The 14,481-nt window shown below is 37.8% G+C and overlaps 1 protein-coding gene across 21 annotated transcripts in view; it reads left to right on the top strand.

Annotated features, from left to right (window-relative positions):
* Positions 1 to 14,481, top strand: part of LOC127069703 (leucine-rich repeat-containing protein 24-like) — a 152,976-nt gene that overhangs the window by 47,518 nt on the left and 90,977 nt on the right. For 3 of the 21 annotated variants that reach the window (XM_051007035.1, XM_051007036.1, XM_051007027.1), the window contains exon 4: positions 896 to 1,104. The exons of the other annotated variants lie outside the window; for them this stretch is intronic. The gene's annotated coding sequence lies outside the window, so the exon portion shown is untranslated. The remainder of the gene's footprint in view (positions 1 to 895; positions 1,105 to 14,481) is intronic. 21 annotated transcript variants of the gene reach the window in all.

Below are 14,481 nucleotides of genomic sequence, written 5' to 3'. Positions count from 1 at the left end.
TATTACGGCGAATAAGGACGATACTCGTCGAGTATTACATTGAGAGAATACCAAAGGAAGAGCATAGCTTCGTGACTAATGGACCGTATTAGAAAGTCTGGTTGAATTTTTGGTCAGACTATGTTAGAAGTAGATCAAAGAGAAAGAAGAGAGCAAAGATGCATCCTCTCGCGATTCTGAAACGTGGATTTAACCCCTGAGCCTTCTCTCTCTCTCTCCCTCTACTTTCTCGTTTTGCTGACTGGAACCTTCCAAGCGGATTTGGAATCTTGTTTCCGCTGTCGCGGCAAGTTCGACGGCGCGTGCTAGTAGTATCGATCATTACGTTTAGAACCATAGGCTGGATCTAAGTTCAGCCAAGATCGTTAAGCCCGTTCTTCTCTCCTCCGCAATCTCGGCGAAGAAAAGATGGGGGAGTGAGGGAAAACGATGGAAGGATAAAGGATATCCTCTTCAAACCCTTCTTCCCTTCTTTCTGTCTCTTTCCCTTCTTTTCTTCTTTTTTTTCTTTCTTTCTTTCTTTCTTTCTTTTTCTTTTTTCCTTTTTTCTTTTCTTTTTCTTTTTTTTTCTTTGCTCTTCCCTTCCTCTCTTTCAGGAAAGATAATCCGTACCGTTTCTTCCATGACGACGGTTCGGTGAACCCGAAGAAGGATATTACCTACCTCCTCGATCAAATTTTTCTTACTAACGTCGCTGAATCGCGATTTCATTCGATTTCGAGCTCGAAAGGAACGATTTTTATCGTATATCTCTTCTCTTCTCTTCTCTTCTCTTTTCTTCTTTTTTTCTCCTCTCTTTTTTCCCCGATCGTTCGTCTCCCACTATCATTCCAATCGATTTCCCATTGTATCGTTCCATTCTAAGAGAATTCAAGATTTTCGAATGATTTCGCAGGATTGCGATTTGGATTTACGAGGACTTGTCTTACCACGATGACGATGGTGACGACGACGATGACGACAACGATAACGTGTAAACATCGCAAATTAGGATAATTAACGTGTTGATGACTCGATCGGTAACGGCGTTCCGTATACGTAAACACAAGCAACACTTCGAATTTCCATAGCCACCGGGCGAAAGCGGGCACAATCATCATAGAGGTAAATGCACGGAACATTGTACTGGCAGGAAATGGTATAAACGGCATGGCGACGATGGCAAGCAATGGCGAGGGGCTATTATATTCCATACGTTGTGCGGTGTCATCGTTATTTAGATTTCATAGGTTTCTTCATTGAATCTCATTCAAATAGATCGGATCACAAAATGTCATTTTAGTCGTCGTACTACGCTCATTGTCAGTACGTTTCATTATAACGAAGATCGTTTCGATGAATCAAAGGTACACGAAATATATATTCGTTCTATCGAAAATTTGTTTTTCGTTGATAGATTGTTTTGTTGGAATTTAATACTTCGTTATACTTGAAACGAGTCAAAACAACTTCATCGGTAACGTGTTTTATTAGTAACGTTCGCAAAACTTTCAAACGCGAAATTGGAATTTTCGAAAAGAATTATTTTAATGTGGGTTAGATTAAATTGCGCGTTAAACGACTGCGCTCTGTCCTAAAATCGACTTTCTAAGAAGAGAATCCCTTGGAAGGGAGTAACAGTTAATTACCGCAATCGAAACGAGCTTGTTCTTCTCCCAAAGACGACGAAGAGGAAGACGACGAAGACGACGAAGACGAAGACTACGATGAAAGTCAACGTTCCGTGTTAACGAGCATAAACTTAAGAAGTTTTCATCGACCGTGAATCATCAATCCGTCCGACACAGACGCGCGAAACTTTATCGGCTAGTTAAGTCGAGAATTACGTGTACGCAATCACCGTCTAAGTTTCATAACTTTTTAAGATGACTCCAAGTAGTAGTCATGTCCAACTAATAGCAATCTTTTTGGTTTCTACGTTTTCGTTCTAAGTTAAAGTTAGAACGACCGTGAAAATGTAATCGGAAAACGATTTCCAAAATGAATATCCGGATTTAAACGGTACGATAATATTATATCGATAAGTTCGTTCGAAGAGCTCGTATCGATTTCCATTCGATTTCGAATATTAGAATTCTCACAGATATCCACAGATATACATATTCGCATACCTAGATATTATATGTAGTTTCAAATATTTTGACATCTATATTTTCGAAGGGATCTTCCCGAAAAATTGAAAAGCCGAAAATATATAGTTGATTGCTATCTTTAAATGAAATAAACAACGTTTGAAATTTTATTAACGAACAAAGAACGAAGCTTAATTCTATTTAATATTTTGTTATTTTATTTCACGACGAGTTAATTAAAACATAACAATTCGTTATTTATTCGAATAAATAGCAGAGTTTTAAATTCATTAAATAATTGTTAAAATATTCCCAAATGATTCTTCAAACCTATATCATTGGGTGCAATAACTTCGAAACTCTGATGGGATTTTCGTAAAATTTTCGCTCTTCGAGGTTGAACGGATTGAAATTGATCCATAGAAGCAACGAATCGAATGACGTTCCTCTCTCTGTACTCGCGTGCTCGCATGCGAACGCAAGTGTACAGGGTGATCAGAAAATGTGTAATTTCTACGGAGTATCGTGAAAGTTTAATAGTTGAATAAAACAAAGGGAGTTTTAAATAATACGAGTTACAACAAGTGTTTCATTAAAAAGTTAACAAATAATTAAATTAATTCATTAATTTCATTTAACACAGACGTATAAATACCGCGTATATACAATGATCCAAAAATAACTTTGCTAAATTTCAAACGCACGATGTACACGAACAACGGGCTTGTATATCTTTTTTCCTTTTTTTTTTTGATCTTTTTTCTTCTTTTTTAATAACAAATTTTTTCAGATAAACTCGACGGATACACCCGGTATATACAATGCTATCTTTTCGAGAGAATTTATATGTCCTCCCTTTTTCTTTTTTCTGATTTTTCTTTTTTTTTTGCAAAAACATTTCGATATGATTCCGGCAGGGCGCGTCTTCGTTCGATGCGTTTATCGGACGTGTTTCGAGATTAACGTTTCGGCGCATTGCTCGCTGCTACGAAATTACACGGTCGCACGAATCCGATGCGCCGATGATACTAGACCATCGGGTGGTATTATCGTCATCGGCTTCGGACGATAGCTGGATATATATGGAAGCCCTTCGCGAACGAATGAACCATACCTACGTGAATCGCTTTGATCCATCATCAAAATGGCGTTGCTCGTACTACTGTTACGAAACCGCTCAGGAATCGGTTGGACATCGGGATTTTAACGCGTTTCAAGATTCGTTGAGTTTCGACGAGCGTTTATGATCCTCTTCTATCTTTCTCTTTCTCTCTCTACTTTTGATTAACGAATGCCAGCTTGCACAAGCATGGCAATCGCGTGAGTGCTTCATCACCAGGAATTTTACGCCAAATGAAACCATTTTCTTCTCCCTCTCTCTCTCTCTCTCTCTCTCTCTCTCTCTCTCTCTCTTTCTCTTGCCTATTCGATTTCTCTTCTCTTTTTTTGACACGAAGCAAACATGTTCGACGCATGGCCCGAGTTCTCTTTCGTTTTTAGCGGCTAATAACTTGCTATGAAAGGACGTTGATCTAGGCTCTGAATGAATGGCTGATGGATTTCCGTTCAGTAAGTAGGAATGATGAGGTTACGTGAGCATACGTGAGTCGATTCGTGAAATACTTGTCATTTCTGTTGATAAATCCTTTCGTGATATTCAAGCGAATGGATGTAACCGAATAGAGTTTTCACATCTTTTTTGCTCTTTTTTTTTTCGTAATTCGTATTTGATGAATAGAAAGCGTAGTATAGGGTGAAATTTGATCAACGTAGCTAGGAAATGTTCGAGTTCAATATGATTATGGTTGACCCGCTTTTATCTAAAATGGAATACTATATGCTGATGAATTCCCCAGGACTGTGTGCGTCATTATTTTTATTAGGGTATCTTTAATTTGATCTAGGAAAGAGAGACCCTTTTATCGATATTAAAAAAAAAAAAATAGAAAAAAGAAGAGAGATCACATTTCTTTTAACGGCGAGTCTAACGGCGACGTTAGGACGATAGGGTTCGCGTGGATTTCAATCAGCTGGGAACGAGCGAGCCCTCGTCGTAAAAATACCGCCTATACACACACACATCTTTCTCCGTTAATAAGAAAGGGCTCGCCGTCATATTATAACGTTCTACAAAGACGAGGAATCTTCTTTCGGTGAACTTATTTAAGTAAGAATCGACTTCGAACAAGAGAAGGAGGAGTATTAAAGAAATAGACGGCTGTCTCATCCGTTGTTCGATTCCGAAGAGATTGCTTCGTGATGTATTCCCCCAGCGCCTATTTTGCTTCTCCTTTCTTACTCCCCAGACAAAATTTTCTCCCTTCTTTCTCTAGGTATCTTCTCTACAGACAGGGTAGGGTCTTTTCTCATTCTCTCTCCACTTTCTCTTTCCACATCGATCGAAGTAATTTGCACTCGGTAATATTCATCGTACGCGTTCATGTTGTGTTCTTTCGGTAAGATCAAAGTAACATGGAAAACTGGTACTTACATCGTTGCTAACGATCTCTCCTTGCTCTTTTTGCGATAGCAATCGTTAACGTATTCTAAAAGGATAAGTTAGAAATGAGTTTTTAAATGTATTCAAAATTTATTTGCAATTTTATGATAGTACGTACTGTATTATTATTATTTTGTTATTTATTTATTACGTGGTATTTATTATTATTATTACTATTATTTAGATCGAAAATATCATTCAATCGTTTAAAGTAAAAATTTAAATTCCAAAATATTTAATGGATGTGAAAATAATTATAAGAAATTAAGGATTAGACATATCGCAAGAAAGACATAATTGAAAAACATCTTACTCGTTCCTTCGTATTTCAAGGCGAACGAACGACTTTCGAGCTTTCGAATCGACACCATGAGGTAGTATAAAAGTGATCATCCGAAGGAATAGGGGTCGAATCGATCAGACACTCGAGTGGATGTTCGTGATTATCTATCGTCTCTGGAGTGCTTCGGTACTCGAATGTGCGGTGCGAGAGAAGAACTAACACGACAGTGCGATCTCGAAACTATTCTCGAATAAGAGCGGCTTTTGGGAAATAGATCGAAATGAAAAGCATGAGAAAAAGAATCTGAACGGAGGTTGAACGGAACGATTGAACTAACACACGTTTAACGAGCTGATGAGAATTATTTGCGTTGTAAAAAAATATTTCGGCTCGAATAATAAGCAGAGATGCGATTCAAAATCAGAATAATTAGCGTCAACTTTAATGTATATAATTAGAGTAAATATAGGAGAGGGAGGGATGGGAAATGTAAAAATAATTTAATATAACATAAGTAAAACGTAATGATTTAATAATAATAATAATAATATATACATGTATATATATATATATTTAATTTAAAATTATTTTTTTATCTCTATTGATAACCGAACAGCATCGTTACGACGAAAGTCTGATCATTATCGTCGACAATTAACGAGTAACCAGTTTTCCATCTCCTTCTCTCTCTCTCTCTCGTCCCCTTTTCTCCCTTCTTCTCTCTCCCTTCTTCTCCCTTCTTCTCTTTAAGAGCTTTTCACGAAATTCACACGACGCGTAGCATTGAAGGGCGTCGTCGGGAGGGCGTTATGACGCATTAAGACGCGTATGTCATCGCGTATAATGAGGACGTTCGCATTTAACGCGGTGCCGATCCGCAATTATGCGTTTTGTGCTGGAAAACTTTGGAATGAACGCGAAGGAGAGAAACGCGAAACGTGAAACGCGACAGGGCTGCTAGCCCTTCATACTACGTTTCAAGCCTTTCCTCTCCTTTCCTCCTCTCTTACCCGTTCGTTCCCTTTTCCTCTCATTCTTGCTCGGCGCCGGGAATTGTTCATGCATGACGTCCTGCGAGTCAACGAGAGTTTAAAAAGCGGAAAGAGGAAGCGCAAGAGAAGGAAAAGAGATGGAAGGAGGAAGGGAGACAAAGAACCGTCGAGTTTTGCAGTCGTAAATCTGAACAAAATATGAGCACATTCGACATGTTTTTTCTTTCTCTTATGCTTTTCTTTCCCACCTTTTTTTGTACGTTTCTCCTTTTTCAATCCTTTCTTTTTCTTCTTTTATCCTTTTCCTCTTTTACTTTCTATTTTGTTCGTTTCGATCTCGTCGCATCGGTTTCCACGATCTTGAATTTATTTTCATCGTACAGATAAAACGCAACATCGTGATACAGAGTTGTGGCATTTGTCGAATACTTCGGTCTTTCCATTAATTTATTTGCTTTCTGTTCTTTCTTTCTTGCTTTTTTTTTTCTAACCAAAAAATAATTACTGAACTCTCTCGTCATTGAAGTTCTGCGAAATTGTTTGCCGTTGAATTAACATACAAGTTCGGTAATAAATACCAAATATCCAGGGTATATCCCTGGAGTACCGTTAATTACAAGAACAAGAAGTCAATGTCGGGCGCATGTACGATAAAACGAGTTTATAACACCATTCATTTATAGTTGTTCGCATCATTGGTCAAGTCCGTACTTTTAATATCGTTAAAATAATTCCCGTAATACCCCTAGTAAAAAATTCGTTTAATATCAAAGAGAGTGCGTGGCCTCTGTGTATCTTGTTTGGAATTTAGATTAAATCGTACTAGTTCTTTGTTGATTCGTTACAATATTTCATACGTATATTCGCGTTCTCTTATCCTACCTTTGTAGAGTTGTTATTTCGAAAGGTATTTATATGAGAAAGCATCGAAAAGTTGCTTCTCGACGGAAAACGTAACTCTTCACGATCAAAAGATACATACATCGTCCTTTGCATCCTCGAAATCTCTGTTAAAAAAAAAAAAAGAAAGGAAAAAAAAAATTACATACGTGATACACAGAGATGAATAAATAAATAAATATAAGTTCAATCTTTTTTTATACATGCGCTATATAAAAATAATAGTATCAAAGAGTACGACAAAAACATCTAATACAATAGAAGAAGATAAGACGGTTTAACTTTTTCAAATAGCATCTACAAATGGCATAGGTGGAAAGATAGAAAAACAAGAAAAGAAAAAACAAATAAAAAGACAACGGATAGAAAAAAATATTAATAAACAAAAAATTAATAAAAAACAAGAGAAAGAAAAAAAAAGAATCGGATATACCGAGGAATGAAAAAAAAAGAAGGGAAAAAGGAAGATAAAAAAAGAAGTCGAGGAGTCGTTTTACGCGTGACGTGTCGCGATAGATCATAAAAAATCCAACGTTTAATCTGGCCGCTTGGTCGTGTCCGAAAAACTCGAAAAGCTCGGAAAAGTCAAAAGTATGAGTAACGTAACTACGTACGAGAGGTTGCTTCGTTCTTTTTCTTTTTTTTTCTTCCTTTTCCTCTCTCTCTCTCTCTCTCTCTCTCGTTTTTTTTGTTTTTAATGCCGCGTTTCGTCGTTCTTTTGACGGGATAAACTTCGATAACCTCGGCACGGTAGTACGCGTCGTTTATCGGAGCAGTAAAAGTTCAACGCGAAAAAGAGGAAAGGCCGTTTAAATGAAGTGAAGTTAACGCATGGCGGCACGCGTTATCGCGTCCGGAGTCGATCGGACCACGTTGCGTTTTTCTCTTTCTTCTTTTATCGTCGAAGTCGTAAAACAATGGAAAGCGAACGATGCTGCGTCGTTAAAATCTTTTCGATGGTGTCCGTTACTTTTTTCTCCCAATGAAAATCCAAATACGTTTCTCTTACAATCGAGATAACACATCGTAAAGCTGAGTTTTTATTATTTGTTCTGATCGCACGTAATTTCTTTCTTTTGTCTTCTCTTTTTCTTTTTTCTCCTTTCTTTAATGGTGCGTTTCACTTTTCCGTTCCTTTTATGTATCATTTGGTAATAATAAAGTTAAAAAAACTCGATGGGAAATTAGGAAATTCTGATAATCTTCGAGATCAAATTATTGCGAATGGAAAAGGAAAAGAGAGATGACGTGTATTTTATTTAAAAAAATTGTTCTATCAACCGACAAAGTTTTATCAAAATAACCTAGAAGAGATAACAGTACCTATGGGATGTGTCGTCCTTTCTATTTTATATCTAAATCGTTGTTACAACCTCGGAGGATCCTATAGCGAAGCAGCCAGGGGAAAAAGATTAATTTTAAGCCATTTACCGTGAATAACGCGCATTAATTCTCCGATGAATCTCTCTGGCGTCTCTCTTTTTCTCTCCCATACTCCTAACACCTTTTCTCAGGATCTCCTACCTTCTCCGTCTGTAAAATTTATGACCTACGTTCTCGATCCTCCGAACTCACGTTTCATACGAGCTGCTACTATTATTTGTAGGGAGAATGTTTCATCGTATAGCATTTTATTTGCAACTTTCGCATTATCAACTGTCCTCTTCTTTTCGCCTTTACTTATTTAAATAAAGTACTATGATAAACAATATTTGTCTTTTTCTTCTCGTTTCGCACATTTATCAATGACAAATTGACAAAATCTCTTTCTCATCTCTTTGTAAATATTACGTAAGTTTCCTAGTATTATTATTGTTATTACTATAGTATCCGAGAGATTACACGGATAACAAATGTATGCATAATCAATAGATGTTGATTTCAGATAGGCGAACCGATGGTGTAAGATCTACAAATTGTATGGCTTTGTCTTTCGATCTGTCAGCTCGATCAGATTTAGTGTTCTGAAATCGTTGATCAGTACGATCATCCGATGTTAAAGAGCGACGGTATTCGCGTAAGCGCGTTCCTATTGCACGTGGAATTCCAAAAGCGTTCACCGATTCTCTGGCCGACCCAGTATGCTTCGGTAACATATCTTCGGTCCGGTAACTATTTAAGCGTTAGCTTCGTTTCTCGGGTCGAGTGCGCACGTAAATTCACTCTGGGACGTTGGAGAGGGCTTGGAGGAGTAGGTATCGTCGTTTATCGACGAATCGATCGTATTCTATGTACGTAAGCACCTATATACAACGTTTAGAATCCATAGAGAAAGAGAGAAAGAGAGAGATCGTTGACTTTCTATCCTAGGAAAAGGATCGTCCTCTTCATTTTATCGAAGATAGCAACTATAGGGGTTATTCAAGCGATTCAGAGCAACGAAAATAATTTTTCATCGTCGAACATTTGCATTCTCATGAAATATTCGATCGAATCATTTGAATTTTCGCTTGTGCGAAAAGAAATTTACTCTTGGATTACGCGATAACGTAGAACGGACAATAACAGATTAGAAGATTCTTTATTCTTTGAAATATTGCATACGCTAAGCGTGATCGTCTAGCGCAATCGTTTTGGGAACAAACTTTTGGACTTTTTTGGAAGATATTTGAAAAAGATTATTCCATATGCAGGAAACCCTAGAGAGGAGTATGAGATACTTGTTCTAATCGCTGATCGTTGGCTAGCTCGGTTAGAGAGAACGAGAAAGAGAGGTAGATCTGGGAGGAGGAAATCACTTGAGCGTTTAATAGCTCCCTGCCGTGGGTTCTCGGATGAGTTACAGCGGTTTCCATTGTTTCGCCTCCAATGCCGTGCTAGTCGTTCCATACATACGTAGTCACACACGCAATGTGTACGTGGGTGCGTGTATATGTATATATGCACACACGCGCACATATATTTATATATATATATGTATATATATATACAAGGATACATACGAACATGACGAGCTCTATGGATGTTTCTTCAGCTGCGTTCCCTTCGCGAGGTAATGCCAGCAGAGGGCAACGAGCTCGCTTCACGTAAACCCTATCAAAACGAGCTTAAGCTAATTTGCAATTTCCGTCGTACGTGCGACTCGTCGACGTAACACATCGGCTCTAACTGGGCAATACCGACAGCGAGAATGCCTACGCCTATGAATCCCATGGCTCTACATCATCGACGATATTGCTGGTCGCTTCGTTGGACAACCCAGGATAAATTTGATCGCATTATTGCACGCGAATGATGAGAGAGGCCCCTTGGAAAATTGAAACTCTCTGTTATCCGACGAGTAAGAAGATTTTCGCCAATCAAGACAGGGAATGCAATTATCGGGGACGCACGAGTGATTTTCTAACGCGTCTTGCTCATTTCGGTACAAATCGATGAGTTTCATAATGATATATTTAGATTATATACACATTTAAAAATCCTTAAATTTTATATATATATATATATATATATCGAGAATATAACTGCGATTATTTCCAATATTTAAATTTATAATTCACCTCGAAATATCCTATCGGTTTTATTATTATTATTTCCTATTTTTTTCAATATTTTATCACAAGTGTATTATATAAACGTAATTTAGTGTGCTTGAATGAATATATTAATCTTTCGTACGATACCTCAAAAGAATATACACATACACACGTGCCTACACACATAATAGAACGCATAAAGTATATAATATATGTTATACGTTCAGTTTCGAATAGCAAAGTATATGCATAAATATATATTCGTGTGTGTATGTGCGCGCTTCATTTTGTAAGCGCACGCGCATTTATCCGCGTCTTAATCCTCCGATACTCTCGATATTGGTATCGATTATATATATAGGCAGAGGATTGATATTAAAATATCTCACGGTCCGATGAATTTCGAGTGGAATTAAAAATATTGATATATTCTCACGGCTATCGTGCAGCTTGCGTTGGTAGCTTTAATTAAAATCGCATTTCGTACGCGAGAGGTAAACTTTCAAAGAGGAAGAAAGAGAGAAGTAGAGAGAGAGAGAGAGAGAGAGAGAGAGAGAGAGGAAGAGAGAATGCACAAAATTTTATTAGCAGACGGTAGACGATGCGACGGCAAAGTTATTCAATTTCTTTATTTCTCTCACTTTTCTCTTATTTCTACTTTTCCACCTCCGAAACGATACTCTCGTTTCCTTCTTCATCGAACAAGGAAGGAAGGAAGGAAGGAAGGAATAAGAAAATAAGAAGAAGAAAATAAAAAAAATAGAAAAGAGAACGCAATTATAATTCCAATAATTTTTCCACGTTGGGAAAGTGTCTAAGTGTGCGACGAATACGATGTTAATTTCGAATAGCCGAGGGAAAACCGTCGTGGAACATTTTTACGAACGAACTGCAGCCCCCGAGCCGGCTTTTTTGCGAGTGCTTGAAAAGAGGGTGCCAAAGAGAGAGAGAGAGAGAGAGAGAGAGAGAAAGGAGAAGAGGGAGAGAAACAGAGAAACAGAAAGAGAGAGAGAGAGAGAGAAAGAGTGAGAGGATTGGTTGAGTCGAGGGAACGGAAAACTATTCTCATAACGTCCGAAACCAGTCACGAAGCGGCTCGTACACGCTTGCTACGTAAAACGTTGCCCTCGGTTCAACTTATTCGATCGATCGTACGAACGATAAGCATGAGAGGGTGCGCATGCGCTAGAATCATACCGAACGATTTTTCAAATGAATTAACGATACGTCGACGAAAATAAAGAGACGGACGGACAGAGAGACGGAAAGAGAGACAGAGATAGAGAGAGAGAGAGAGAAAGAGAGAGAGAGAGAGCTTTTTCCTCGATAAAAAAGAACACGTAGGAAATTCTTGAAATCTAATTTAAAAACGAACGAACTAGCAACTTCCTTTGGATTTTATTTTATTTAAATAATTCGCTTACCGCCTTGCCGAGAGGCGAACGGCTTGGTAATTTAATCGGTCCCCTCATAATTGCCGAGCGGCGAACTCCCCTTAAACTCGTAATCGACAAAATCTCCTCTCGATAAACTTCCTGGAGATGTTTACGTCGTTCTCGAGAAGATCGTAGCTCGTACTTTTGCAAACATGAGATCACAAGTTTCTCCTTCATTTTTTTTCTCTTCTTTCCTTTTTTTTTCTTTTTTTTTCTCTTTTTTTTTATTTATTTTTTCTTTGACCTATCATGCACGTAGGAGACGTACATTATTTTATTTTATGTACGAAATAAAAAAAATTCCCTCGGAATTATTTATTTTAAACGTTTGAAAAAAGATAACGATAGGAAGTAGCGAAAGAAGAGAAAGAGAGAGAGAGCGAGAGATTTGATAAGTTTATATGAAAGACAGAGAGCATCTGTTCTTTTCAGACTATATCAGCCTCGAATTATCGTGTAGGGAGAGGAAGGCAAATACGTGTAGAAAATTCTAATACCTAGAAAGAGAGAGAGAGAGAGAGAGAGAGAGAGAGAGAGAGAGAGAGAGAGAGGGAAAAGAAGAGAAATATTTCTTCATTGTAGGTACTTCGTCAAGGGAAGAAGTCGTTTTAGTGCTCTTTAATTAAAAGATATTACGCAATATATCTTCTTTCTTCGCGTTACAAGATCCATCCGGAGTGTTTTCTAAGTACTAATTTACAAAGATAAACATGTGTTTTAGAATTTTAACGAACGCGACGTCGTTGAAGTAATTTTAGGTGTATACAATTTTTTGCCCTTTTTTAAATTTTACGTAATAAGAAATTTTTTGCCGGTACTTAGAAAGTATGGTTACGGAAGGAAAAAAAGAAGAAAGAAAAAGAAGAAAAGAAAAAGGAATGAAGAATTCAATTGAGATCATTTTTTATTACCTCGACGTGAAATATGTTGGTCGAATGCGATGTAAGGATAGTGATAAAAATAAAATTTAAAAAAAAAAGGGAAAAGGAAAGGAAAGAGAAAAGAGAAAAGGAAAGAAGAGGGGAAAAGAAAATCAACGACTCCTTCTAGACGATTAATTAGACGGGTAAGACCCCTCGGGCTGAAGCTCTTTCGGTCGAGCCATCTTCTGTTAATCTTCGCCTTCGTTCGAGGAAGAAACTCGTTCCGCTCTGAGGAGGACATGAAAACAGCTTGAAAGTGACTTTAATATTTAAGAAGCAGATGCAATGGCGTAGTTATGTACATTCGACACTTGCGCGACGCGACGAGCTTTTCTCTGAAAAGGGTCGTCCCTTTATCTCCGTCGTTACCCTCGTCTCGCTTTCGTGCTTTCGTGCTTTCTCGCTCGGCTCGAAGAAATATCGTGATGTTAGACGTTGAGTTTGCGCAGACGATTTCAACTTTTTATCTGAACTTTCGAAGAACAAGTAAGAATAAAAGGGAAATAAAGAGAGAATAGAAAAAGAAATTACTGACGATAGTATACCGTGTGTTTGTGTGTGTGTGTGTTACATCGCGAAATTATTTTATAATACAAGAATTTATTTTATATGCGAAATAAAAAAAATTCCCTCGGAATTATTTATTTTAAACGTTTGAAAAAGGATAGCAATAGGAAGTAGCAAAAGTCGAGAAAGATATTTTCAAGCGAGAATTAGCCGTCGTTGCCTGTAAAAGTCATGTTCGTGCGAATACGAGTCTGTGATGGCTCGAAGAACGAAGAGAGAGGGCGAGAATAAAAAAAAAGAAGAAAGAAAAAGAAAAAAGGAGAAAAACAGGAAAAAGAAAGGAGGAAAGAATATATAGAAACGTGGCGCGTGTGAGTTAACACGAACGTCATATACACGTAATATGCCACCGGGGGTGTTACGTGAAATAAAAAGATGGAGAGAAAGAGAGAGAGAGAGAGAGAGACCTAAAGTTTTCCAAGCTTTCCCTTTTATTTTCATGTCGATGGTAGACGAATGCCCTGCGATAAACAGACGACGACCATTACCCGCGATGCACTATGGCGTCGTTTTTCTCCCTCCAAGAGAAACGTCTACGTATAGAAACGAAGAGGGAGAGAAAGAGAGAGAGAGAGAGAGAGAGAGAGAGAGAAAGTCGGTGTGAAAGCACGAAACGTCGAAGGAAAGGACGAAATAAAAGTGATTCCTAGTCGTTTCCGCCAACTATCCAGTGAACCGTCCTCTCGTTTCTAGCAATCACTTTTACCCTTTATCATCTCTCTATTTTTTTGACTCTCTTCTTTTCTCTCTCTTTCGCAGATTTTTGTATATCTATTTGTATCGACTTTCATACGATAAAACAAGAGGACAAAACTACTGTATCGTTTTCTTCGACATTTTATCATAAATCCATTTTCATATACATATATATGTATACCTCTGGAATAATGATTAATTATATCCATAATATTCGATTAATGTCACTGATAAAACTTAGCAGATCGTCTTTGTTACTTAGCTCTCGTTACGTAACACCGACCAAACGACAAATTGCGCTCCTGCAACGACAATGAAGCACCACCGGTCACGTAATATCGAAACTTGGAAAGTGCATAAATTTCGAGTTACCATGCTCGGGCGAGCGCATCGCTAGTGTTCGCAGTGAAATACCGGTCGAGAGATATTCACGTTCGACGATCCCGTTCTCTCGTAGAAAAATATTCCAAGAATGAGAAACTTTCGAAACGTAAAGGATACGCATGCATTCGATAAAGGACGAAAAACAATCTTACCGCTATCTATTTATTCGCGAGACGCGTATTAAAATTATATTAGTTACTTGATTATTCGTGTTATTGCTACTTAAACGATAAGGGTCATTTTTCAAAAGCA

The sequence above is a fragment of the Vespula vulgaris genome, chromosome 16 (assembly GCF_905475345.1).
Source record: "Vespula vulgaris chromosome 16, iyVesVulg1.1, whole genome shotgun sequence".
NCBI lineage: Eukaryota > Metazoa > Arthropoda > Insecta > Hymenoptera > Vespidae > Vespula > Vespula vulgaris.
This window is presented reverse-complemented; position numbering and strand designations above follow the sequence as displayed.